Genomic DNA, 27,651 nt, shown 5'->3' with positions numbered 1-27,651 from the left:
TAAGGAATTGCAACCAGCAGTGTGAAAAAAAGCTGATCTAATAAAATCCCTTCACTGAACTTGGGAAACTTAAGACTACACAGCTAGAAAACATGATTCACCATGTTTAATAAAGGGTAAGAATTATAGAAACCTCTCAATAGCTGCAGAAAAAGCATTTGACAAAATCCAACGTCTTTTCATGATAATGGTTATGAACAAATCAAGTATAGAAGGAACATACTTCAACATAATAAAGGCTCTATGTGACAAACCACAGCTAACATCATACTCAATGATGAAAAGCTGCAAGCTTTTCTTTTAAAATCAGGAATAAAACAAAAGTGCCCACACTCACAACTCCTATTCAACATAGTACAATTCAACATAGAGCAATTAGGCAAGAAAAAAAAAATAAACTTAATTTCCAGTAGAAAGAATAAAATACAGGGACAACTGACAATCTTTTTGGAAAAAGAGAAAAATTAAATCACTACTTCCTATTCTACAACAATATAAAACACATTTAAGGGGCGCCTGGGTGGCTTAGTCGGTTAAGCGTCCGACTTTCGCTTACGTCATGATCTCGTGGTTTGTGGGTTCGAGCCCCGCGTCGGGCTCTGTGCTGACTGCCAGCTCAGAGCCTGGAGCCTGTTTCAGAGTCTGTGTCTCCCTCTCTCTCTGACCCTCCCCTGCTCACACTGTCTCTTTCTCTCTCTCCTAGAAATAAATAAAACATTAAAAAAATTAAAAAAAAAAACACATTCAAATGCAGTAAACTTGTTTAATGTAAAGGGAAATCACAAAAATAGTAGAAAATATATATAATTTTAGGAGAAGAAAGGAAATTTTAAGACTTAAAAGAGCCATAAAGAGATAGATAAATCAATTAAAATATCTTTTCAATTTCAAGGCACCTGGGTGGTTCAATCTGTTGAGCATCCATGGTTTCATTTCAGGTCATGATCTCACAGTTCGTGAGTTCAAGCTCCACACTGGGCTCTGCACTTACGGTGTAGAGCCTGCTTGGGATTCTCTCCTTCTCTCTCTCTCTCTCTCTCTCTCTCACAAAATAAATTAACTTAAAGAATTTTTTTATTAAGACAATTTTCAATTTCTCTGTATTAAAAGAAAGTTCACAAATAAAGATAAATGGCACATGAAAACTTGGGGGAAATGTTGCCATTGTTTATGAAATATAAAGAATTCAAATATTCAAAATATTCAAAAATAATACTTACAAATCCATAAAGAAAAGAACAATCACACCTAAAATGAAAAGTTGACTCAAGACAATTCACCAAATAGAAATATGGCCAATAAACATGCACAAAATTTTCTAGGCAAATTTTTCTTTCTTCAGATGGACAATCAGTTGTCCTAGTATCCTATTCTTTCCATTGGGAGATAGTTACATAGTGTTTATTTTCTTATATTTATGTACTTTATTCTTTTGATTAATTCTATGTAGCATAAGTGGTGATGGATATGCTAACTAACCTTATGGTAATCATTTCACAATAGATAAATGTGTATCAAATCATCATGTTGTATACTTTAAACTTATATAATGTTATATGTCAATTATATCTCAACAAAGTTGAGGAAAAAAGATAACATAGCTGCATAAGGGCATTAAATTCTGGAACCAGAATTTCTTTTAACTGAGAAATTATTTACATACCATAAAATTCACCCTTCAAAATGCATAATTCAGTGGTTTTTAGCATATTCACAGAGTTGTGCAACCATTACCACTATCCAATTCCAGAATATTTTCGTAACCCCAAAAGAAATCCCATACCTATTAGCAGTGAGACCAGAATTAATTTACTCCCAGACCAAAGATCTTTCCACTGTCAAAGCTTTATATGGATTTCCAACTGATTATCTTAAGGTAAGTAAAGTTTAGTAAGTGTTTATGTGTCTAAATGGTCAAATTTATCAAATACTTGCTAAGACTTTGTATGATTCTGTGCCATTAACCATTTCAAAATTTTATGTAAATTTCTATATTCTTTTTTTTCTTAAATATCTACCAGATTCTTGAGGACATATGACAGACAGTTAGGAACAGATCCTATGTATTCTAAACAGACTCAGGAAATGTTTTGTTTTTTGGACATATAGGTCATCATCTCAAAGGAAATGAGATTAGTGACTTTTAGAGAGAGTATGTAAGACTTGGAGTCTTTTACAAAAGGAGGAATTTTTTTTTTCTATTTCAAGTTTTTCAAATAAAATTCACAACTAGACAATGGGTCCTCAAGAGGCCGAAGGAGAATCTACATATTTTCTTGAACAGGAGATCAAATAAAATTTATAAGTGCCTCATCATAATATAAACGAAAATTTCTAGTCTGGTTTTTAAAATATCCATTCCTTGGTCTCTGGCTTTGCTTCTATTTTAACTTGTTGGAATTAATTTCACATAAAATGAACATGAGTGCCAATTTTCTATTTTATGCCAAAATTACCAGGTTTCTAAAAGAAAAATCTCTACTTCAGTCACTTTTGGATTATTTAAATAGTGTTCTCTAAACTGTGAATCATTGTATACTTTTTGGTTCTTGAGTGCATGGTTGTTGAATCTTTAGTAAACATACTTGCAAGTATTCATAAGGATATAGGCCCATGCAAATTAATGATCACAACTCAGGGCTCAAAAAATGTGAAATGGTTGTAGATGAGTCCACTATAAAGAAATGATGGGTTCCTGGGTGGCTCAGTCAGTTAAGCATCCATCTTCAGCTTAAGTCATGATCTCACAGTTCGTAGGTTTGAGCCCCATGTCAGGGTCTGTGCTGACAGCTAGCTCAGAGCCTGGAGACTGTCTTTGAATTCTGTGTCTCCTCTCTCTGACCCTCCCCTGCTCATGCTATCTCCATCTCTTTCTCAAAAATAAAAAAAACATTAAAAAAAATTAAAAAAAGAAATGAAAATGATGATAATGACAATAAAACCAAGAAATAATTTTAAAAATACAGTACCTAGTAAAATTTAAAATAATTTAAAATCAAGTTAGGTATAAACAGTAAAAACTGATTTTTACTCACTAGTGAAAATTTCCAAAAGAAAACTATGTATTTTATTTTATTTAAAAAAATTTCTTTTACTATTTATTTATTTTTGAGAGAGAGAGAGACAGAGCACGAGCAGGGGAGGGACAGAGAGAGAGGGAGACACAGAATCTGAAGCAGGCTCCAGGCTCTGCACTGTCAGCAGAGCCCGATGCGGGGCTGAACTCATGAACTGTGAGATCATGACCTGAGCTGAAGTCAAACGTTTAACCGACTGAGCCACCCAGGTGCCCTGAAAACTATGTATTTTGAATTAAATTTGATAGGATATTAATTCCTTCTTCAAAAAAAATCCTAATAAAAGCTTTGAAAATCTACTAATATTTACATTCCTTGGATTTAGACACAAAGAAAATACCCTCTCATTATTTTTTAGTTCTCCAAGTTATTAAAGTCCTGAGATCTTTTCAAATACAATATAAACTAAAATATACAGGATTTGTCAGTAGATATTATACAAATGCTTTATGAATGAATGAATAAGCTGGTTTTAAAAACATTAAATAACCTTTCCTAGCATTGGGTTATTAACTGTTTACTGACTCTAATCACTGAGCTGTGGTTACCATGGAAGACTTAACTATAATTACCTAGCTTTGGCAGATTAAAATATAAACCTTACCATTGACTTAACCTAGATATTTTGTATTTGGCAAGGTAATTATGCTGTACATGTAGTCATTTCTCAGACATTTCGTCTGGGGAAGGTGCCATTGGAAAACTGACAACAGATGCCAAATGCTCATCTCCAGGAAGGTACACTCAATGTATGTTGCTTTTTCCTAATTAGAATTCATTCTTTTTAGGCTAATCTTATATATCTTTTCCAGTTTTCCTCCAACTGTTTCTTAGGGATATGAAATGATAAAATGAAGAATTTCCTACAAATCCATAGAATTCCACATTTCTTATTTATAGATTCCTATTGGGGTACCTGGGTCACTCAGTCAGTTAAGAACCTGACTTCAGCTCAGGTCATGATCTCACAGTTCATGGGTTTGAGCCCCATATCGGGCTCTGTACTGACAGCTCAGAGCCTGGAGCCTGCTTCAGATGCTGTGTCTCCCTCTCTCTCTGTCCCTCCCCCACTTGCACTCTGTCTCTCTCTGTGTGTCTCTCTCTCAAAAATAAACATTAAAAAAAAATTAGATACCTATTTATACAAGCAATTCGCTAATTTTAATTATTCCAGAATTTGAAAAAACAAATTGTTTTCATGGCCATTAAAAGAACATTTAAAAATAATTTCCTTTTTGGGTAATCACAAAGACTTTCAGTAGAATAGATTTTGGAAACTTTCCTCTTATTAGCAGTGTGCTGCTTAAACTTTCCAAGCTGGAGGAATCCAATTTGTAATCGGGGATAATACTACAAACTCCAGAGTGATTATGAGGATTCAGAGAATGGTGCAGGTAAAGCACTTGGCATACATATGGGTGAGGGCATAATAAAAGATAGCCTAGCAGTTGCTGTTGTTATCATTCCTGGTATCTGCATTTCCAATCTCATCATCTCATTCACATTTCACCAAAACATAGATCTTGTTGCGTATGTTATTCCCTTAGAAAGAAGAAAAATTAAGTAGCTATTTTAAGTACTCAAAACCCTATTTATACACAAATCAAAAGGAGTGTCAATACACATTACTAAAGGATTAAATGCATCATGGTTTATATCACATAATAAAATCTGGTTAGATTTTAATTTGCTCAGATTTCATTTAATTTTTAAAAATGTGAAAAATAATTATCTATAGCACAGAAAATACAAAAAGATTTAGTTTTAGAAAGGATATTAAAGGTTTTGAAAAGCATACATTTATTCTCAACATATTTTTTTAAATGCCAACCACAATGTTAGCTTGTAAAATATTGAACAATAACAAGTCCTCAGATACCCAGCCCTTTATGTTTTATAATCTGATGTCAGTTAACTTAAGAGATAAGAGCATGCCTGATTTATAGTTTGTTTTCCAAGACTTTGATGTAGGTAAACATTCTAACTTTAACTTCTTGCCTTCAAGCAAAGTTATGTTCTACTTTTCATAACCCATTTGTAAAGATTTCCAGGATATGGCAATCTGGTAGCAATTTTAGTAGTGCTTAAACTCAATGTCAGAGACTCTGACATATTACGACCACACACTAGCTTAATGTACCAGGAAAGTAAAGGCCAAACACTTGGTAATGGCTACAGATATTGCAAATATAGATCTTGGGAGGAAATTACAAGCCTGTAGGACAGAGATATCAAATGAATTTCAACATCTAACACTAATCTTAGGTGTTTGCTGCCTGAATTGTGCTGAGGATTTAGAGGATGGGAGTTAGTGCTCTGGGAAGAAGAGTCTGTACTATGCTGTGATCTAAGAACAATGATTGCCCTGAGCCTGCAGGAGAGAGACTCATTTGCCAGGTCTGTTCTATGTTTATGGTCTTACATGCGGCTTACGGCAACTAGAGACAGCTTGAGGTCCTACATAATATCTTATGCCTCCTTTTCACCATGCATGTATCTACTTCATGCTCTCTCTGAAAACAAGTACCTCCATCCCTTGCCTACCCCCACTGTGTGCATGAGACAGGAGATGTTTCCCTTGCAGTGCCTGAGTTTCCAGTTAGTAGCACAAAGAAGTAGCAGGAACTAAGTAGTGGTTTTCATTTGCAAAGAACAGAAGTCTGTACTTAATTTAAGCAGAAAGAGATTTTAATTTGGAAGTTCAGAGAAGGGACAGGAAGATTGGTGGAGCACACTCAGGGAGGAGCCATGGAAGGTGGGTCAGGGTCCAGGTCCTGACTTAGGGATGGTCTGCTTAGGATGCAGACACCATCAGCACTAGGTGCTTGCCTACTGCTACTGGACTCCCCTACCCCTAGACATCAATCCTCTGCTACTAAAGTCTCAACACCACAGCCACCATGAATTATCACTGAGTCAACTTTTTGTCACTCGCTCAAAATTTCAAATTTCAAGCTGAAAACTGTGAATAGTGGTACTTGGATCACAGGGTTACACTCCAGCTATTGGTAAAGGATTGGTTCTCAGAGAAAAGGAACTTGAGTTAAAGAATGACATTAAGCGGCGCCTGGATGGCTCAGTCAGTTAAGGGTCCTACTCTTGGTTTCAGCTCAGGTCATGATCTCATGGTTCATGGGTTCCAGTCCCATTTAGGGCTCTGTGCTGGCAGTGCAGAGCCTGCTTGGGATTCTCTCTCCCTCTCTGCTTTTCAAAATAAATAAACTTAAAAAAAAAAAAAGTTACCCTCAAAAGGTTTCTGCCTCATGCTATATTCTGATAGGCAGAGGGCATGTGAGAAAATGTCATGCGCCATCCAACACAGAAAGTGCTGTGTGTTTAAAATTATAGGTAAAGGTACCAGGAGTAGGTAGAGTGGGTACCAGGAGGAGCTGGAGCAGAAATTAGGTTTTTGTTTTTGTTTTAGCTAGATGTAACAGGCCTGGGACCAACTTGCAGAAGCACTAGAAAGAACGTAAATTAGAGAAACAAACCCCAAAGTAGATTCCAAAGACTAAACATTCAAAAAATAGTCCTGGAGCTGGGGAGGCACACCAGGCACAGGGTGTAATTCTAATATTTTAAACCAAGTAATCAAGAAGTTTAGAAGCTGTAGAGAACAAAACAGAGCAAAAAGATGAGCTAGATTTGCTGAATTTTATGTAAGATTGGCATTTGTTAATCTACTCAGTATAGGATGTATCCTTACACGTACAATGAATTGGTCCTCTTGGACCTTGCACAAATGAGGGGAACACCAGTCCTTGAGACAAAGAAGGCATCAGGAGAAATTGATGGATTACTGCATTTCTCCCTAAGCTTGGCACAATGAACCTACATTCAATGATAAATACTTCCTGTTTGCCTGATTTTCCAGATCTTTGTTTGGAGGGGTCCTCATATTCTTCCTAATCGGGCTTAGGGGCAGTTATGACCAGGCTAAAGTGGTGTAGATAACTTCAGGCATGGAGTAGACATGAGAAGATCCAGGCTTTTAGTGGCTGGCACAAGTCCAGGAAAAGGCATTGGGGGGGGGGGGGGGGGTTTGTAGTGGGATGATAATTAGAGTAGTGACCAGTGCATGCACCCTGTGTAGGACTGCAGGCTTTCTAGTTATCAGGAAAAGAAAAGCATCATCACAGCCTGTGATGAGAGCAGCAGCTGGTAGGAAATTTGTCCTAAACACAAACATTTTCTGGCAAAATCACATGATCTAGGGTGAGATCGAATGTGCCACAGCTAAACCTTGTCAGTCAGAACACTAAGTATTAATAAACTTGAATAAATGATACATTCCACTTCTGTAGAGACTTAACATATGTCATTCCTTTTGTTTCAAGCATTCCCCTAGCTTCCTAAACCAGCAGACTCTCCCAGGGATTCCAAGACTTAGGTCCCTTATCACTCCTTAACAAATACATACCAGAACTCTGTGCTGTGTGGGAGAGACACAGGGGTGCGCATCATTTGTCTATGTCTTGAATGAGCAGATTTGCACTTAAAAGTGATTTCTATTGTACCAAACTCAGTAAGGCTTTAGAGACTTTTGTTGCTGGTGGTTGTGGTGTTTTTTTTGTTGTTTGGTTTGTTGTCTTTTTAAATATTCTTGGAAATAAGTGAGCCATTGAGTCTCAAGATTGAAGTCTCCAGTTTATTTACAGACTAAAACTTGACAATGTAGATTAATATTCCAAAAGAGAAAACAGGGAATGAGGTAACAAAAAGAATCAAAAGGAGAGTGAATAGAAGGAGACTCAGTGATAAGTTAATATAACATATAGGGGATTTTGACATCCTTTCCCACCTTTAAAACTCTATACAGAGCATCTTCTAAGCCACCTCATCCCTTATACTAGGGTAAACTAGAATTTTAGAGTTAGGTTTTTAAGGCTGAGCATTTAGGACAACAAAAATATTATCTGCATTTAATCTAGAAGTTTAGAAAAGTAACAGCTCAAATTTATTTTCAAGTTAAAAAAAGCTGAATATAAATCTACATGAAAATGTTTAATCCCAAATACAGTTAAGAACAAATGAGTTGTTAGTAGCTAAATCAAATAAAGTACCATGCCATATTAGGTGTACCTTTTTGTTAATGTGAGTGCCTATCTCTGCCTTTGATTCACTTAGCTGAAGAAAAAAGATTTTCAAACTTTATATGCATTTCCTAAGTTCCTAGAATACCAGAATACTGACACACATGATTGTACCATTTCGTATTTGTCAAAGATGATTCTGATTTTTGCTGAAAACCACAAAGGAAACCAACAGACCCACATTAGTAGTTCTGATAACCCCACCAAACAGGAAATACAGAGAGGAAGTTAATCTACAAGTCTGATGGGGCAGAAGTGATTTTAGCAGAAGAGTCTCAAGATTCAGCCTGGTCCGACACTGACTAACCCTCATCTTTATCCCAGTTCCTTCTCTGGATCCTCTCCCTTCTCCTTCAGCGACTAGACGGCTACAAGGCAGACAGGAAAGGTGCTTGTATTCGGATTAGCAGAATTCTAGTTCTGTGCTCCACTTTCGGGGTCGCAGCCTCCGTTTCCACAGTTGTCAAACAGGATACTAATACCTGTACCTCACTGGGAAGTTGCCGGGATCATATAATACGTTGTCCCCAGATAAGCCAAGGTCACCATTACTGGGAGAGTCGCCAAGAGAACCCGGCTTTGGTCCCCCCTCCCGGCAAGGCTGGTTCGACCAACAGTCAACAGGAAGCTCCAGGGGTTGGGACAGGATCCGTGGCTCGGAAGAAGGCCAGACTCGAGCGTTTTTGGACGGCGATCAGGAGGGTGATGAGAGAGTTAGTAACGCCCCCCCGGCTCATGCGGTTGGGCTGAGATTTTACTATCAGTGACAAAAGGGTGCGGAAGGGCAGTACTAAAAAGCAAACAGTCAACCAAAATAACTCAGCCCTGTCATCTCCCCCCCCCACCCCCAAAATCAAACCCCATAGCCCTCGGCAGGGCTAGAGCGGGTGAAGGGAACCGAGAAAGGCTGAGGGAGCGGAAGCTGTGCCCCTCTCTCCACCTCTCGGGGTAGGCGAGTGCGCGGCCGAAGGGTCCGCGGAAGGGGAGGGGGCGCTGTGGGTCCGCTCTCCGCAAGCAAGAAGCGCCTCCTCCTCACGCCCCCTCAGCCGGCGCCTCCACGGGAATCCGCCCCGGACCCCGCCGCCATGTTGGGTCCGGAGGAGTGACTCGGACCAGCAGCCGACGGGGACCGCGGAGGAACGGTCCGCATCCCGCGGAGCGCGCGCCGGCGCCGGAAGGCGGGGGGCGCTCTAACGCGGGCGGGCGCGGCGCGAGTTCCGGTGAGCAGGCCGGCCGCGCGCACAGGTAGCCGCAGACCCCCGCCCTCACCCCCGGCTCCGCCCCCGCCGAGGAGGGGCGGAGCCGGGGGTGAGGGCGGGCGCTGCGCTGAGTGGAGGTGGAGAGTGAGGACGAAGGGTGGGGGAGCCCGGGAATTCCCTCCTCCTGAAGTAACGAGTGTGGGGCAGCAGTGCCGTCGTCGCTGCAGCCGGGAGCCCGGGACGAGGAGGTGGAGGAGGGAGAGGGCCCCGCGGGCCTCGCCTCCGCCCGCCGCCACCCCGAGCCGCGGCAGCAGCGACTCATGCGAGCGCGACTGGACGGCAGGTAAGGACCCGGCGGGGCCCCGCTGGCGGAGGCGGCCGACCCCGGCCCGGGCAGCGCTAGGCCCCGGCGGCCGCCAGCGCCCGAAGGCGCCCGCGCTCCCCGTCCCCCGCCCCCGCAGGCTCTGAGTCGGGAAGTTGGGGAGAAACTTCTCCCCTCCCCCGACCCAGCTCGCCCGGCGGGCGTGTCTCCTTCCCGGCGCTACCTGCTTGCACCCTGACTGGGTCTCCGCCCCGTCCCGTCCTTCCCGGTCCCGCCCAAGTCCGGCTGAAGGTCCTTGGAGCAGTAGGGAACCTCCCACCCCTGCCTGGGGGCTAGGTTAATTTTGGCTCACTCTGTTTGAGTGAGGGCGGAGGGCAGCGGCCCCTTTCGGTCCCGGAGCTTTGAGGGTCTGGATGTTAGCTGACGCGGAGTGGCAACTGTGCGGGGGGGGGGGGGGGGGGGGGGGGGGGGGGGGGGGGGGGGGGGGGGGGGGGGGGGGGGGGGGGGGGGGGGGAGGGGGTAGTGGGTGAGCCTCTCGCTTTACTTGGTTTGATTGAAAACCGCAACATGTTAAAGTTTTCCTTTGTTTTGGGTTGGGGGTTGGGAAGTATGCCATTCTGCATCCACTTTTACAGTATTGTGGCACTCTCCCATTTGGTTCGGTTCTCTGTCCGCGTGCTACAGAAAATTTTGTTTTAAAGTGTGCTTTTCTTCTTGATAATTGCTTCCAGCTTTTGCTTCATTGGGCATGGGGCAGCTCTTCGAAAACCAAGTCCGATGTAGAGACTTCTTTAATTTTTTTTTTGCAGTAAGTGGAAAATCAAGTCCGATGTAGGGATTGCTTTAATTTGGATTTTGTGGGGAGTGGAAAATCAAGTCCTGTGGGGGAACTGCTTTAATTTTTGTTTTGTAGTGAGTGAGATACAACATAGTTAGGATTTGGTTCAATTATTTTCTGCGTAATTAATAGGCATGGCATAACATACGGTCTAACAATTTGTAAATTATTAACAAAGAAATGAGAAGTCAAATGGAATCAATTTTATGTTCATGCATTATGTATATGTGTTTCATGGTGTGCTTTCACATACATGGTTTCACATGTACATACATATGATTGTAGTAGTATATTTGTGTCCTTGTAGCTGTAGGATTACAGTGCTAAAAGTATCTTGATAATTCTGAATATATTCAAAGTATCCTGTTAAATTTCTAAAGTTAAATTACATAGTAAGGAAAGTATTACTAAATGTGTATGTGTAACTGTATCCACTTACCACATAGTACCTGGTAAATCTAATAACTAGGGCAGTGGCACACAGTGGACAGAAAACACCTTGAATGGGAAGTTAATGAAGGAGCATCTTGTAATAGAATGAGGATCTTGTGTGTATCATACAGGATTTTCATATATTCTGTAAGAAAGTTGTATTTCACTAAGCCATACATGTTTTGTTTGACTAATATGAGACCTCTGTCATAGTTGACTTAAGGAAGTTTAATTATTTTAAAAAATTTTTAACTTTTTAAAATTTATTTCTGAGAAAGAGAGACAGTGTGATCAGGGGAGGGTCAGAGTGAGAGGGAGGCACAGAAAGTGAAACAGGCTCCACGCTCTGAGCTAGCTGGCAGCACAGAGCCTGGCATGGGGCTAGAACCCACTGACCCGTGAGATCATAACCTGAGACGAAGTCAGCCGCCCAACCGACTGAGCCACCCAGGCGCCCCAATTATTTTACATTTTGAACATTACCTAAATAAACCTCAGTGGAGATTTTGAATGCTGGTTGACAATTCATAGGGTCCTGAATTTGAAAAACAAAACAGTTACCTTTGATCTGGATCTGAATACAAGAGAGTTCATATCCATGTTTTCAGAATAAAAGATAAAAGGGCTTTTAAAATATGTACTTTGCTGTAACTACCATCATGTTATAATAGCTTTAATTTTGCCGTATGTTTTTGCTGACTTCATAAACCACAAAATTGTCTCCTTTCTATTCAGCCGAAAGTGAAATTACGGCTTTGACCTGTCTTCCTGGGATAGGTGGAATTTGTCTTATGGCTGAAGTATAATATTAATACATGGCTTAAGTTTTTTTTTTTAATTCAGGAAATTCACAAGCTGAAAATCAACATCCATGCAAATAAATCTCCTTCATGGTATGTAATGCTAAAGAATAAATATTCTAAAAGGGTAGCAGTGGTCCAGTATAAGTGAAATATTACCAACCCATGGTGTACGATTTTATACAGAGTCCAAATTTGCATCCTTTTAGGCAGTAAATAATTTGTTAACATGAGGAATTTTACTTTATAAACATACTTAACTCTCAGTCTAGTGTGCACAGTAGGTGTCATTTGTTAGTTCCTATTAGCATTATATTAAAAAGAGATACAAACTTGCAGTTACAAAGTAAGTCATGGAAATGTAAGGTATAGCATAGAGACTACAGTCAGTAATAATATAGTAATTTTCTATGGTGACAAATGGTAACTAGACTTATGGAGGGGAGATTGTTTCATAATGTATAAAAATATCAAATCATGATGTACAATTGAAACTAGTAAGGATATTGTATATCCCAGTTATACTTCAATTAATAAAAAAGCCTAATATCAAAAAATTTGAAAGCAGTTATACTAAGCTTTGTTGTCTGGTAATGCAAACTTGGGAAATAAAACTATATTTAAAAAAAATCCTGCAAGGAAATGATTTCTATAAAAGTAAAAATATGGGAGGAGGGAGAATGTTGCAGTTGAGTCCTAGCTTCTAAAGTGGTGACAAAGTTTTAACCTGATGGTGATTGCAAGCAAGGGTGTTAGCCTTCATTATTCACTAAGCCATACATTTATTTCTTCTGTGTGTTTTTCTGTATCTGTTTTAGTTTACATAAAACTTTTTTTTTTTTTTTTTTAAGAAGCCTGTGTGCTATGTACTATACAAGGTACTTGGGTAAAGAACTTAACATTTAGTGACTGGCTTTAGAACATCACCTGGGCTGCCCTTTGCAAACAGGATTAGCTTATTAAATCATAATTGTCATATTCCAGCTAGGTATGTAACTACTTTGACAAATAAATAACATGTTAATTATGTTAATATTTTGAGAGAAGAAGCCAGATTTTACTAATTTTAAATCCTCTTTAGCTTATATTTTATAAGTGGTAAATAGTAGGTAATCAGAATGTCTATTAAACTAATGGATACTATTCTGATATCAAATATATAGTATAACTTCTATGTCATAAAGTTTTGTAAATGACAAAACTATCACATCAAAGTAGTATGTCTTGACTTTTAATCATTTTCTGTTTTCTGTAACAGTAATTCCTTAGATCAGTAATTTATGCCTTAGTTTTGATATTCTTGAGGATGTCATGAAATTCTCAGTATAAACTAAGTTTTCGTTTACTTAAGCTTTATGAAGATGTGCCATATGGCACCTAACGGAAGAGTATGTTTTGTTTCAAGAAAGCAAATGACAGTATGGTGCTGGAGTTTCCGAAATGCTCAGAACGATTATATTTTGCTACTTGCTTTATGTAATGGCTTGCTGTTTTAGTTGTTGATTTTGTTGCTTTGTGGTTTGCACCATTGTAATGTAGAGTTAAAGAGATCACGTCTGTATCAGTTTCTTATATCACAGGAACTTTCAGTCGTTATAAAGGTGATGTTTGTGGCACTGGCTTTGTTATGTGAATATTTACAGGAAGTTTTAGTTAAGATCTTCCATTGTTCGGAGCTCTACATGGCTTAGGTCACCTTCAGTTCACACACATTTAAACAGATTTATAATTTATAATTCCCAGAGTTCTTCCAGGGAAGTACAACAGCTTTTCTTTAAAGGAAATAATCTGCTCCTATTAAAGTATCTTGGTATCTTATTGGTAGTGTGTACAGCAGTTTATGTGTGGCTGTGGTAGGGTATGTATTACCGCTTTTCTTCCCCTCAGCTGCTCCAGCGCCACAATTAGGCTGAGTATTGCTCAGCTGCAGCTGCTGGGTGATTATGAACCATCCAGCTCCTGTCTAAACTCAGAGGCAGATTTAGCAAAAGGAGCTATAGTAACAGCAGAGCGTGAAAGAGAAGAGCCGGTGCTGCTGCCAATATCATTTTAACATGTCTTTATGCCAAGGAATTGTTGGCTGTGGCAGCACTACTGTTGTCTTGGAACTAGCAGATTTGATGGCAACATATCTTGGTCTGGATTGAGTTTACCTGATGTTACTCTTTAAAATCTTGAAGCTCACTCTAGTAAAGAAAGAATCTATAATTTCAAAGTACAAGATAATACTGATGGACTGAATTACAAGCCTTAATGCCCAGGATAGCATTGCCCCTCAGTTTCCCTTGTTTGAGTATATATTTGTGACTGCAAGTTTCCTGAAGTTGATAACATACACTCCCTGCTGCTTTAAACTGTGTTACTTAGAAGTGCTGTTACTGTTACTGTGGGTGTTGGCAGGAGAGCTTATATGCACGTTCTTTGGGCATCTGCTTTCTCCCAGGAAGTGGAAGACCTTCAAGAGGGATTATTTCTACAACTAGTTGCACATGGTATATCCCCTGTGTCTGCCTGAATTTTGCAAGACCCTAGATTCTTTATTGTGTTGTTCTTTCCTTATTCCTGGGGTATGAAAAGATGGACATCAACAAACGCAGATACGTTATCAACTATATTGTGGCAAGCCCCAGACTGGAACATGCCATAGGCAGATTTTGCTGCTTCTGAAATGTTGCTCATTTTATAAACATGCTAAGCAAAGAGCAGCAGCATCTTGTCCTCTTTTTTACCATGACTGTCAGAAAAATATACAGAAACTGTTTCTTTTGCTAATTCTAATTCTGGCTTTGGAACTTGGTGGTTGGGATTAGCTAATTTGGGATGGGTAATAGGGAGCATTGGGAGAATCAGCAAAGTTATATCACCAGAAGGAAGGGTTACTGAAGACTGTATCTTGAAAGTGAACAAGTACACATTGTCATTGTGTTATGTACTTAGCAAAACACTAGTGTATTGGCTCCTGTCTTTGTGCTCCCTCAAAATTCCAATATGAAAGCACATTCTCCTTCCTTATATTATAGTCTTTCCATGACTATGATGTATTTGATCTCATACTCACTATTGCAAGATTTTATGTGAATCTTTGAGAACAGTTTCTAGTAGAATAAATGCTTAATAAATTTTGAATTGTATACAGAGATGTGGTTCTGTGTATATTTATGACTTTATATGTACAGACTTTTTCTACACATATTTTTAAGATCTACCTCTACTAAAATTTTATAAAACAGTACTTTTTCATACATTATTGGTTAACAAATGCTTTACATTTTTTCCCTCAAAGTTTTGTTTTAGAAAATTATTTTATAAAACAGTTTATAAATACTTGCAAATGTGAATTTAAAGGTCAATTTGATATTTCTGATGAACTGGAAACTCTCTGTAGTTGAAGTTAAACTAGTCTTTAATAAAGTTTTACTTTAAAGAAATGTGTTTTTTTTTTTTTACTGTTTTAATGAATATAGAAAGCCCAAGCTATCCACCAAACAAAAGAAAAACCTAGATTTTTCTAAAATACATTTGGCATTATGTCATGTTACTAGTGACAATCAATATTATAATAGTGATTTATGTACATATCTTCCAAGGGCAAATAGAAAAAAACTCCTGATTTTGTTGATGTAATGCATGTGAAAGAATGCATAGTTTATAGGATTTGTCTGCTGCTCTTGGGGGTATGGGAGAAGACAGAAGTACTGAGTGGAAAGGACTGACCACTAAAACTTAAAGTTTGTCTGGTTTCATTCAGCCAATGTCCCTAGTAGTATTAAACTCTAGATTTTCTTTAATTATGGAGGCTAGTTGCTTCTCTTATTTTTTAATACAGCTTACAGTTTGTTAGCATTAGGTAGAAATGTGAGTGGAGTGGAGAAAGTTGGTGTCTTTTGTTACATAATTTAATACTTAAAATTGTTCTATGCCAAGTTTATTTATTTCTTGCATTTGTTCTCAGGCAATTAGTGTTTTACAGATAAGGGCATTTTAAAAATAGTAACTTTCACGGGGCTCCTTTGTGGCTCAGTTTGGATAAGAGTCCAACTCTTGATTTCGGCTCCGGCCATGATCTCACGGTTCATGAGTTCAAGCCCCAAATTGGGCTCTGTGCTGACCATGCATAGCCTGCTTGAGATTCTTTATCCCTTTCTCTCTCTGCCCCTTCCCCACTTGTGTGTGCATGTTCTTTTTTTCTGTAAAAAAATAAATATGAAAAAATATAACTGTCAGGTATTTGAAAAGGAGCAAAGAAGGCAACACGGTATAGTAAGGAAAGGACTAAAACGTAGAAAGCTGTCTGGATTTTAATGCCACTTTTGATAATAAAGAGCTATGTGGCCTTGGTCAGTTCAGTAAATTCCTTGCACCTCAGTTTCACCATTTGAAACAGGAGGCAGTGAGGCCAGATGGTTTCTAATATCCTTTCAGCCTTATATAAATGTGTGGCTCTGTTACAGTTGAAGTTTTCATATTGATAACTTTTTAAGGAAATGTTTCAGAATCTAGCATTTGGAATAAAATTAGATAGCAGGTAAGTAAAGGTAATAGTTAAAAACTGACCCATAGATTTGGCACTGGACTTTTCCCTAGGAAATGTTGTATTGTCCCCTTAAGTTGACACTTATTAAACTTGTGGTGTAACAAATACTATGCTGGTTTTGGTGGTACAGAAATGATTGCAGCCTGACTGCTGCCTTTTAGGAATTCACAGTTGGTTGGGACTGGCTGTGATTATGAGACTATTGTGAATTTTGTAGATTGGTAGATCTTTTTAGTGTGATAATTCATTGTAACACTTCTCTGGGTTTTGATAATATTCGTGTGTTATACATCTGAAACTTTAATGAATCCCTATGCACCGGATACCTTTAGCTTCAAGTAAACTGATTTAATTTTCTAGGCAGGAAGACTTGATTTGGTTTTGCAGTCAGTATGTGTGACACATACACAGTTTCCACTACACTGAAATAGAAGTTTTACTGTCAAAAGGCACGTGTGAAAATAAGTCATTTAAAAAACATTTCCGATTTATTTTGCAGTAAAATTAGGAAGATAAGGACTTTATTAATTGAAGCACATAGATGTGACGTCAGTTAACAGATAATCATGACTATTTGGATGACAACTTTGCCACATTTTATCAGGAAATTAGCCACTAATGTTAAAACATTTAATTTTTTTAATTGACAAAAGCAGTAATTCTTCATGTTTTTCTTTAAAACAGTTAGTTACTAGTTAGAACAAAATAAGCATGGGCATTAGGAAATGGTTAGTTTTTTAAGGTTTGCAAAAAAAGATCTTGTAAAAAGGGGGAGGGAAGCCACTAAAATTATAAATAGATTGTGTTCCCAAAGTTTGTTAGTTAGGTCTTTGAAAATCAAAATCTTTTCCCAGAAAATGCTCTTTCTGGAAGGTTAGCTTTTTTGGTTATATTTCTAGGCAGACCATTAGAGATTATAAACATTTAACAGATATAATATCGTTTCATTGGTAAATGTATTCTGATTGATTTTCAGGTTTTGTTTTTTTAAACCTGAGCTCTTTGAACATATGAAATACTTGGCTTACTGAATGTTCTGATTATACAGGGACTGAACCCATTGTCTTTGCATTCACCCCCCCTCCACACTTTCCCAGCTCTTCACCATTTAAAAATCACTCTGTTATGAGTTTCATATTAGGATGCCAAGATCCTCCCAGTGGAGTGTCACTCTTAAGCTGAATTTAAGTACAGGAATGTCCCTACTTTCTCCCAACTGCTTGCTCTAGGTACTCTAAGCCTCCCTAGTCTATCTCTATAGGACAGTGTGAAGAATAGGAAAGCTTCAAAAGATTGGAAATGAGAAACAAAAATGAGGAAATTAGAAAAGGGCTTGGGAAAATGAAGAGTGGATGTAATGTGGAAGTTTATAATTTCCTCTTTTTTTGCCTTTTTTTCTGTTTCCCACCCATTTACTCCTCATAGGCAATGTGTAAGGAAAGGAGAAAGCCTGCTTCATGGCAGATGCTATGCTACATGTGTAGCTCATGTGCATTATCACAGTTACAAATTTGAAATGCCTTTTCAGAATACACGGAAAAATTTTGAATGAGATAGGTATTTATTACATGTGAAGAAACTGAGGGTCAGGAAGTATATGTGATTGGCTGAGGTCATATGACTAGTGGTGACTAGAACTAAATTTATCTGACAATAAGCCTGTTCCCTATAAGACAACTCCCTTAGGGATAAAGAGCAATTATGGAAAGGGGGAATTCTTATCTTTTTCCTTCTCCCTTAAACTGTACATTTGTATTGGGGCTGAGAATTTTCAACCACGTATACTTTTCTTTTTAATTAAAGTAGCTTTCTATAGTACATATTTCATAATAGGAATCAAGGTCAGATATTATATGAGCTGAAAAAGATGGGTTATTACACTAAACTATAGCACATGCTTTCTTTTTGTAGGTTTGGCTTTGTAATGGAAAACTGATACACTAATCCCAAAGCATTCTTTATCTTTTTATAACAAGATATTCAGCCCAGATTAACAAAGAGACAGTGTTTGGATGTTTTTGCAGTCAAGATTCCTTTTTTTTTTTTTAATCTAAATTTAATTCTTCAAAAAACAAAGCTGGCAAAAGATGGGTATTAACACTAAACTATAGCAAATACTTTCCTTTTGTAAGTTTGGGTTCATAAAGTGTATATAGAGTGTATGGTCAGTTTCTCTTTCCTTGTCTCTCCTCCTTCCCTGCATTGAGTTTATGCTCAAATATGAGTTCTGACTCCAACTGGCTCAAACTTCTATTGTGCAACATTGCTTTTATTTCTACTAATTAAATCATTTATTCCTAGACGAGTTGGTAGAAATACATGGAATGCCTGTATTGTCTGACTGGTTCTCCATCACATTTCAGATATGTTGCAGAAAGAGAGTACACTTCTAATTTGCCTCTCAGTTAGATGGCAGTTTCCTACATCTTGGTACAGACTCCACAACCATTCAAAGCTTCAAATCCTTCTGAAGGAAACAGGATTCTTCCATGCTGGCTTGTTCCTAGAAATCTTATTATATGAATTCTTTACTCTCTGGATGAAAAGTCTCATCTAAAGCTCCAAATGGAAATTCTGTTTGCTTCGCATTTACTGCAGTGTCAGATTCTATTGACAAAGATTTCCTTAACCACCTTAGAAGCCTTTTTTCTTTGGCTTCCTTTTATTTCTTCAGTTGTATGTAAGAATATCCTCTTTGTCCTCTTTAATAAGCTGGAGCATTGTTTTCTAATAGGAATGCTGGCTTGATTTTGTTGCATTATTATCCCACATAGAATATCTACAGTTCAATTCCTTCACACATCTCTTCAGCAGTTCCATCTATCATTGCCCGTGTTTATTAAGTCAGCATTAGTGTGTTGGCAGATAGATTTTAAACTGTAGTGCCAAGTCTAAGTGATGGGAGTGAAGGGCTGCCGCTAGAATATAAGCTCCATGAAGGTAGGGAGGGATCTTTGTTTTGGTTACAGAGGTTATCCCAAGCATCTTGGAACCTGGTTAGCACTTCTTAAATGCTTTAAAATGTATGACAGTGTAACAGTCTGCCAAGTAGGTTTGCTTACCATGGGCATGGGGAAAAGAAATGTCAACAAATAGCTAGCTCCTCACTAGAAACTCATGCAGTAAACACAGATGCTTCTTACTCTGGACTCCTTGGAGTGGCAGGCCTAGGACTCGACTAGTGACATCAGTGCTCAGGATGAATTCAGATAAACATTGTACTGGAGTCTGATGGAGAAACAAATTTGACTTGGCAGTGAGTGCTAAATGTTAAAGACCAGTAAGAAAAATATGTACAATAAAGGAATTCCTTTTCTTTATATCTCTAGCAACTATGCTTCTTAAAAATTCTGCCACATATTAGTTCCTCCTACATTATGTTGATGTAAATGAGTCATATGCATGCATCTGGTTGTAAGAAGAGCTAAGAAAAATAGTCCTTGGCAGGGCTACCTTCTATTGACAACCTTAGAAGGGAAAAGGACTTTTTGGTGGAAGGACAGTTGTCTCTGCCACAGAACGGGTGAGAAAGTAACCTATTAGTTAAAAAGATTAGATATCTGTATAGAAATACACTACTTGGTTGTAGAAACACAGAATATTTGAAAGGTGTGGACAAAGATGATCCTCTTTTTTTTTTTTTTTTTTTAAAGCGAGCTCTATGCCCTCACAACCCAAAGGTCAAGAGTTGCATAGTCTTCTGACTGAGCCAGCCAGCTAGCTGCCCCAAGATGGTATCTTCTTAATTTAAGGCAACAGTATTAGTAGAGGAAGAAACTACTTATGATGGAAAAGGTCAAATATCCCAGCATCTCTGGAAGCTTGTTTTTTATAAGCACAGCATCTGGAAAAATACAGTTTCATGTTTTAGGTGCTAAAGTAGCTATAAAGATATTTAAACTTAATTAGGACTAGTAAAAAAAAAAAGTGATATGCAAATTACAGAAAAAATTTTTAGAGATATAGGGACCATGTTGTTTTGGGTTTATATTAAAAGTAACAGGAAAAATAATTCTGGATTTTAAGTTGTATGCCCTAGACTTTAGGAAACCTATTTGACAGCCAGTAAGAGTCTATGATTTCAGATTCTGATGGACAGTATACCACCTAAAGGAATGAAAAGTCCAAAAATGCCCTAAATTTTTTATATGAAAAGCTTGGGAAACGTTCTGATTGGGGGTGGGGGTGGGGTTACAGGAGAATTGTGGATTGTATCTGCATTTATGTAGTCCTTTTAGTGATTGAGTAATTATAGTAATTAGCCATATCAGAGAATTGGTTGGGGATAGTGGCAAGTGGGAATCATGATGGAGCTAAAGCCCTTCCCCCGCCACCCCTCATTTCACCTTATTATTACCCATCCCCTTAGCCACTCTCTGCTGGGTCTTAGTTTTTTATTTTTTAAATGAATAGAATTTAGGAGCATCTGGGTGGCTTAGTTAATTATCCAACTTTGGCTAAGGTGATGAATTGAGTTCGAGCCTCACATCAGGCTCCACACTGCAGCTGACCTTGAGGAGCTTGCTTGGGACTCTTTCCACCCCCCCCCCCTGGGCCCCTCCCCCTGTGTCAGAAGGAGGAACTCATAATAAAACTCAAGTAGAAGAGAAGGTCAGGAACCTCTTAGGGTATTGTTAGAGGATGAATAGGATTTTTGAATGATTGATGATGACTAGTAGAAAGAAAACTAATGACAACACAGATGATTCTTAGAAATAAATTCAAAGCTGGAAATTAAGAAGAAAGAAGCCACAGATCCACAACTTAGAAAGTTGAAATAATAGATAACAGGGAACATCTAGCATGTCTTCTTTTTATCTCCGGACTTGTATAAAAAGAAGATGCTCTTTAAGTTAGAAAAGAGAGTAAGAAAGTAAGCAGATAATAGATGGTAAGAGGGCATCTAGCTTCAGTTGATTTCAAGTTTCTAGGTCCAGGAGAATTCTGTCTGAAGGTTCTGAAAGACATTTCTGATATTCCCAGGGCCCCCGTTAATAGAGGAATCACAGAGACAGGTAGGTGTCTCAAAAAAGAAGATTGAATAAATGACTTAAATAAGGTGAATTTTCATAAATGAAGACATTGAAAATCGCCTTTGATGCCTGTTTAAAATTCTGTAATGGTTTATTAAAGTTACCATTTATAAACAATTGTTTATAAGCTTAAAAAGAAGTACTTTATTGAATTATTGAACTGTCTATCTTTGGAGTTTGGGTAAATAAATGTTGTATCTAGATCATCTGTTAGTAGTACTTTACTATGGGTGTGTGGGTGGACCTGAAGAGCTTAGTTTCCAGCAGTAAACATCAGTGATTTCTATTTTTTTTTTTTTGGTCTGTTTTATGTTCCCTTTTCTGTAATTAAGTCTCTTTCTTTCTTTTTTTTTTGTAATTAAGTCATCTAATGGCATAATTAACATTGCTGTTTATTTTTTTTGATGATATTCAGAGCCAGAGATAGTAACGGGTTCAACACCCCTGTAATGAATTTCCAGATTTGTTGCTGTTGTTAGGGAAGATTGAACTAGAATATATAAGCATATTTGTTCATCTCATAGGATCTGCAAACTTTGTTTTATTTTTGTTAGTTATGTATGTGAATGAAGATACCTTAAAATTACTGTAATTTGCTTTTTCATTTGAAAGTGACTGTGCGCTTTTACATGTGGTAAACTGCTTATTTATAACATTTGGCAATTTTGCTATTGGGTTGTCTTTTTCTTATAGATTTTTAGGTATTTTTATATAGTATGGATAATAATCCTTTGTCTCTATGTTGCAAACACTTTCTCCATATCTTTCCTTGTCTTTTTGTCTTATATTTTCCTTTTATCTTAAAAAAGTATTAAAGATAACTTCCTTTTTATAACTTCTGGATTTTGTGTTTTAAGGATGCTTTCCACAGCTGATGATCCTTTAAGAAATTCTGTAGGTTTTTGTTTTGTCCTAGATTGCAAGTAATTTAGCTCTTTGGAACTCTGGAATTTATATATATTGTGAGATAAGAATCCATTTTTCTCTCTCTTTTTTTTCTCATGCTGTAGCTCACCAGTGCTTCTTATCAAATCTATCCTTTTGCCATGGATTCAGAATGCTACCTTTAGCATTTACAAAGTCAGTTACTCTCAGGTGTCTTTCTGAGCTTTCCTTTTTTTTCCAGATACTTACTTGTTTATTCCTATGCTTGTACCTCATAGCTTGATGAGGAGGACCGTGATAACAGCAAGAATAGCAGCTAGTTCAGTATTAGTTCAGTTGAGTATTGCCTATGTTCCAGTCACAGTGGTAAATATTTTATCATATTTTAACTAATTCATTTCTCACAAAACTCTGTAACTATTTTTCTTTTGAAAATCTGGCTTAAGTATTCTGACATGTAGCCATTTTATTTAATGAAAGAATTTTCTTTCTTTTTGTTAAATATGAAATACATCACAGATCTGTATTTCATCCTTATCCAGGGGCTGTGCTACTCTTTGTATCTTTCCGATTTTAGTATATGTGCTGCCAAAGTGAGCACTGAGTTAGTATTCTTAATATCTGTATTTTTTACAGAAGAAGATAATAGGCTGTGAGAAATTATATTTATTCACATGTAAGCTAGGACTATAACCAGCTAACTCCAGAGCCTGTGCTGTTAACTATGAGGTTGGAATTACTAGTAAGACAAATCTCATTTTTTCTTATCAAAAATTTCTCAGTTATTTTTATGCATTTACTTGTCCACATGAGCTTCACTGTGATTTTGATTTAGATAATGTTTATTATTTAGGTTTATTTAGGAAGAATGGACATCTTTTAACAATGGGTCTTACCATCTAAAAAGTTATACGATTCTGGGTTTCTGGGTGGCTTAAGCATCTCACTTTTTTTTTTATATATATTTTTTTAATGTTTTTATTTATTTCTAGGAGAGAGAGAGAGAGACAGCGTGAGCAGGGGAGGGTCAGAGAGAGGGGGAGTCACAGACTGAAACAGGCTCCAGGCTCTGAGCTGGCAGTCAGTACAGAGCCTGACGAGGAGCTCGAACCCACTAACCACGAGATCAAGACCTAAGCGAAAGTCGGACGCTTAACCGACTAAGCCACCCAGGCGCCCCTTAAGCATCTCACTTTTGATCTCAGGTCTTAATCTCAGGGTTGTGAGTTCAAGCCCTGTGTTGAGCTCCATGTTGGGCTCCATACTGGGCATGGAGCCTACTTAAAAAAAAAAAAAGTTGTAGGCTTTCTTTTAATGAGGAGGTTCTTTATATTCCAAGAGTTTTATTTCTGTAAAATAGACTCCAAACGCTTTTCGAGGAACTTGTAGATATTATTTCATGTGAAGTTTGAAGAAAAATCTTGTTTGGGTGCCTGGGTGGCTTACTTGGTTCAGCATCTGACTTTGGCTCAGGTCATGATCTCCTAGTCCATGAGTTCCAGTTCCACGTCAGGCTCTGTGTTGACAGCTCAGAGCCTGAAGTCTGCTTCAGATTCTGTGTTTTCCTCTCTCTCTCTGCCCCTCCCCTGCTCATGCTCTGTCTCTCAAAAATAAATACTAAACCAAAAAACAAAAAAAAAAACCCTTGTTATTGGAAAATAATTCCAAAGTTACAGAAGAATTGCTAGAACAGTACAAAGAACATCTTAGGTCTCCCTCACCCAGATTTACCAATTGTTAACTTTTTCTTACATTTGATTTTATTATTCCACTCTGTATATGTGTGTGAATATTCCCACTCTTCCTACTCCCCTATTTGAAAGATCATGTCTTATTACCCTTCAGTACTTCAGTGTGTATTTCCTAAAAACAGGGATATTTTCTTATATAACCACAGTACAATTATTAAATCCAGAAGTTTTAACATCACTATTAAACAGTTCTCTAAGACACAGTTGTAGGTTGAATTGTGTTCTCCAAGTCCTAACCCCCCGTACCTGTGAATGTGACTTTAGTTAAAATGAATTCATACCACATTACGGTGGGCCCTAATCCAATATGACCAGTGTCCTTATAAGAAGAGGAAAATGCCATGTGACAACAGAGGCAGAGATTGGAATGATCTAGCGATAACCCAAGGAATCTCACAGATTGCCAGCAATAATCAGAAGCTAGGAGGAGGCAAGGAAGGATTCTGTCCAGAGTTTCAAAGGGAACATGGCCGTACTAATCCCTTAGTTTTGAAATTGTAGTCTGAGAGAGAATAAATTTCTGTTGTTTTAAGCCTTTTTTTAATAGCAGCTCCAAGAAACTAAACAGAGCAGTCCATAATGAATATTTTCCCAATTGTGCTAGTAATGTTCTTGTAACAGAAATCTAGAGTCTAATTCACTGCATTTAGTTGTCCTGTCTTTTAGTCTCCTTTATCTTATTTTTTAAATTTTTGTGTGTATTTATTTATTTTTGAGAGCAAGAGAGACAGCACAAGTGGGGGAGGGGCAGAGAGAGGAGACCTCAAATCTAAAGCAGGCTGTCAGCACAGAGCCCGACGTGGGGCTCCAACCCACGGACCGCGAGATCATGACCTGAGCTGAAGTCGGACACTCAACTGACTGAGCCACCCAGGTGCCCCCTCTTTTAGTCTTATCTTTCATATGTTGGTATTTTTGAAAAGTCAGGCTACATGTTTTGTACAGTGTATCTTAGGATTTGTCAGATGTTTCTCATGATTAGATTCAGATTATGAATTTAGGGAGGGAATGCTATATAAAGGAGATTGTGTCCTTCCTAGCATAGCCCATCAAGAAGCACTCTATGTTAGTCTGCCCCAGTATTGGCAATATTAACTACTCAGGTAGGTAATACCTGTCCGGCTTCTTCACCATGAAGTTATCATTTTTCTCTTTTAAATAAGTAGTATACGGGGAAATAGTTTTAGCTCAATTATCAATGAGTCTTGCCTGAATTGATTATTGCAGTGTTGGTTACAAAATCTTACCCAATTCTATAATTCGTCCTACATTTATTCGTTGAGATTCTGAAAGAGAAAACCTTTTCTTCTTCCTCATTTGTTTATTATCAAATGACTTACAGATTTTTAGTCAAAAGGTCCATTAGTATCCTTATTTATTTTGATGTTCAAACTTATTATTTTTTTGGCCAGCAAACTTACTCTTTTTTTGACAATTCTTGTGTACTTTTGATATATTCCCATGATTTTCTGATTATTACTTTGTTTTTTTAGTGTGAGATGTCCCAGGTTCATCTTGTACTTATCTTGCTCTAGCCACTTATCCAAGGAGCATTAATTCTTTTAACAGGTGTGTGTGGTTTTGAATGGTATTTATTTCTTAAATTATTGTTTTTTAAATGTTTATTTTTGAGAGACAGAGAGTGCAAGTGGGGTAGAGGCAGAGAAAGAGGGAGATACAGAATCCAAAGTAGGCTCCAGCCTCTGAGCTTTTAGCACAGAGCCCAATGCGGACTCTGACTCAAGAAATGTGAGATCATGACCTGAGTTGAAATCGAGTCGGATGCAGCCTTGAATGGTTTGTTTTAAATTATGTGTTTATGACTATTTTTGTTGTATAAAAAGTTGTTTATTTCTGTATATATTTTGTAATTGTTCTCTAGAAATCTCTTGTTTCTAGTGGTTTTTCATTTAATTCTCTAGATTTTTCTGTATAAGTAATTATGCAGAAATAATGATTATAACCCCAACTCATTTCTAATATTTATCCATCTTATTTGGTTTTCTCGTCTAATTGCATTTGTTAGTACTTTCAGAACAGATTATAAATTTAATAAGACTTTTTCTAAGGTTTGCCTTTAAGCCATGATGCCAGAGTTTATCTGAGCTTTAGTTCTAAACATATAATAGAAGGATTCTTGTGTTTCTGTGACATGTAAGGTTTTTATCTTACTAGGTAGGGACGGATGCTGACTTGTTATTTTCCCTCAGGTTTTATTGATATAAATGTTGTTTGTGTGTGTGTGTGTGTGTGTGTGTGTGTGTGTGTTTTGAGAGAGTGTGTTTGCCTGAGCTAGCAGGGAACAGGCCAGAGGGAGAGAGAGAATCTTAAGCAGGCTCCACCCCCAGAGCTAAGCCCAACGCAGGGCTGTATCTCAGGACCCTGAGATAACGACCTGAGCCCATATCAAGAGTCCAAGAGTCAAGACAGTTAACTGACTGAGCTTCCTAGGTGGTGCTCTTCACATTTTTTAATATGATTAATTAATATTATGAATAGACATTTTAATGTAAAACTGTTCTTACCTTCTCAGAATAAACTACATCTTTTTTTAGTAGAGAAGCATAAACAGTGGTTATGAGTACTGTCTGCTATAGTAATGAAAAGAAAAAAAAAATACGAGCTAAAGGAAAACTCTGTTTCCTCTGTACAGTACCCTGAGAATACTCTCTGGTCAACAGATGTGTGGGGATTTTCCCACACCAGTTAATGTTTCAACACCCGCTGGGTGTTCTTCAGTTCAATTCTGACACTGTTTACCTGGAGTTAGCTTTAGATCCTACAGACTAAGGGCTCAGTTTTTCAAGACTGCTCCCCCAGTTCTAACCTCAGGTGCCGTTGCAAATAGTGGACCTTTAGGCTTACCACAGCTTCTGTCCAGCTGGGTTATATATTGGGAGTTCTGGCAACTTCCTCCTCAGTTTGATAATTTGCTAGAATGGCTAATAAAATTTAGGAAAATAGTTTACTAGATTAATGGCTTATTATAAAAGAGTACAACTCAGAAACTGCCATGTAGAAGAGCTACATAAGGCAAAAATGTGGGAAAGGGCATGAACTTCCAGGTAAGCCACCCTCCTAGCACCTCTCCCTGTGTTCACCACAGGGAAAATCTCTGAACCCTTTCATATATATTTTTTTAATGTTTATTTATTTTTTATTTTTTAAAATATTTTTATTTTAAATAAAATGAAATCTCTGGATTCACCAGCCTGGAAAATCTCTGAACCCTTTCATATATATTTTTTTAATGTTTATTTATTTTTTATTTTTTAAAATATTTTTATTTTAAATAAAATGAAATCTCTGGATTCACCAGCCTGGAAAATCTCTGAACCCTTTCATATATATTTTTTTAATGTTTATTTATTTTTTATTTTTAAAAATTTTTTTTAATGTTTTTTATTTATTTATTAGAAAGAGAGAGAGGGAGACACAGAATCTGAAACAGGCTCCAGGCTCTGAGCTAGCTGTCAGCACAGAGCCCAGTGCAGGGCCCAAACCCACAAACCGTAAGATCATGACCTGAGCCGAAGTCGGACGCTCAACTGACTGAGCCACCCAGGTGCCCCTAATGTTTGTTTATTTTTTAAGAAAGAGAGTGCAGATGGGGAAGGGGCAGAGAGAGAGGGAGGCACAGAATCTAAAGCAGGCTCTAGGCTTTGAGCTGTCAGCACAGGGCCCAGC

The 27,651-nt window shown here is 37.9% G+C and overlaps 1 protein-coding gene and 1 non-coding gene across 2 annotated transcripts in view; one reads left to right on the top strand and one right to left on the bottom strand.

The window, feature by feature from the left end:
- The first annotated feature begins 9,526 nt into the window (after positions 1 to 9,526).
- The window catches only part of YES1 (YES proto-oncogene 1, Src family tyrosine kinase), a 77,267-nt gene continuing 59,142 nt past the window's right edge, over positions 9,527 to 27,651 (top strand). Inside the window, exon 1 of the mRNA XM_039218251.1 lies at positions 9,527 to 9,712. The gene's annotated coding sequence lies outside the window, so the exon portion shown is untranslated. The remainder of the gene's footprint in view (positions 9,713 to 27,651) is intronic.
- On the bottom strand, positions 22,711 to 22,814 carry LOC120221242. Its single transcript, XR_005525765.1, has one exon. It is a non-coding gene; the product is annotated as a U6 spliceosomal RNA (small nuclear RNA).

This window comes from Hyaena hyaena, unplaced genomic scaffold (genome assembly GCF_003009895.1).
Source record: "Hyaena hyaena isolate Hyena2069 unplaced genomic scaffold, ASM300989v1 scaffold_14, whole genome shotgun sequence".
Taxonomy (NCBI): domain Eukaryota; kingdom Metazoa; phylum Chordata; class Mammalia; order Carnivora; family Hyaenidae; genus Hyaena; species Hyaena hyaena.
The sequence above is the reverse complement of the archived record's forward strand: the minus strand, read 5'-3'. Positions and strand labels throughout refer to the sequence as shown.